A 1084-nucleotide genomic window follows, 5' to 3' on the forward strand; every position below is an offset into this window, starting at 1 on the left:
GCTCACATGGTTCACGATTCCGGATATGATTCCGACATTGCTAAAGATGACCAGATGGACTTTGAGACTTCTAAATTTCGATACGACTTGTCTTATTCCTTTATGATTTGCTTTGATGTTTCACGATTTTATATATATATAATAAGAATTGATTTTGAATTCATTATCTTGCCTGATCTTACTTGAACATATAAATGATTTTAAAGAGTTGCCTAAAGGGCATAAAACCAAGTAAGAAATCATGAATGGGTATAGTAAGCATAGTAAAGAAACTATGGCTAAGGCATTGCCTTAAAAGGCATTATACACACCCAAAAGAACATGTGACCCATTGAAGTTATAATGTATGGTTTCCAAGTAGAAACAATGGGTAAGGAATGAAACAAGTTCCTTTAGATTTTAATAAGAAAAACGCCTAAGACCTTGAAAGAAAGTGGTCGAGACTATACCTATGATCTCTACTGATCAAAACTATGCTACAGATCAGTATGATAAAGAGGCAAGAGATGTGGTAACCATATTGAGATAACACCACGAAATTTTACACTATATGGCATGATAGGATTAGCCATCCTAAAGTCTAAACTTGATGCAGAGATTGGAAAGCCACAGAGTTATCCCGTAAAAGATCTCACGTTGTGAAACATGTACACAAAGGGAAACTCATTAGGCTTAATTGTCCCAAGCACCACAACCTTATAGTATGGTCATGAGGGGGAGAGAGGATAAACCCATGATCAATACTACAAGTTCGTGTACCACTATGATCTAAGACCATGTTATATGATTCGCATATGGATCACTGGATAAGATGAAAGAACAGCTTCGTTCCTAAGCTGATTCATGGACTGAAACATAAAGTAGCTGCATATAGTATGTAAAAAAAATTGATCACGCATGATCATTGATCTTGGAGTTGTATAAAAGACAATCCAATACAGTCCATATATTTGAAATTCCTTGTGATTCTACTAAACCTAAAAGAAGTTAGTAGGCATAGAATAAATCTATGTGGGTGTCCGACCAAAAGCGTCCGGCCCCGGCCCTTCAAACTAAAGATGTCCGACTCTGTCCATCTAAGGGC

Source organism: Brassica oleracea, chromosome C8, assembly GCF_000695525.1.
Source record: "Brassica oleracea var. oleracea cultivar TO1000 chromosome C8, BOL, whole genome shotgun sequence".
NCBI lineage: Eukaryota > Viridiplantae > Streptophyta > Magnoliopsida > Brassicales > Brassicaceae > Brassica > Brassica oleracea.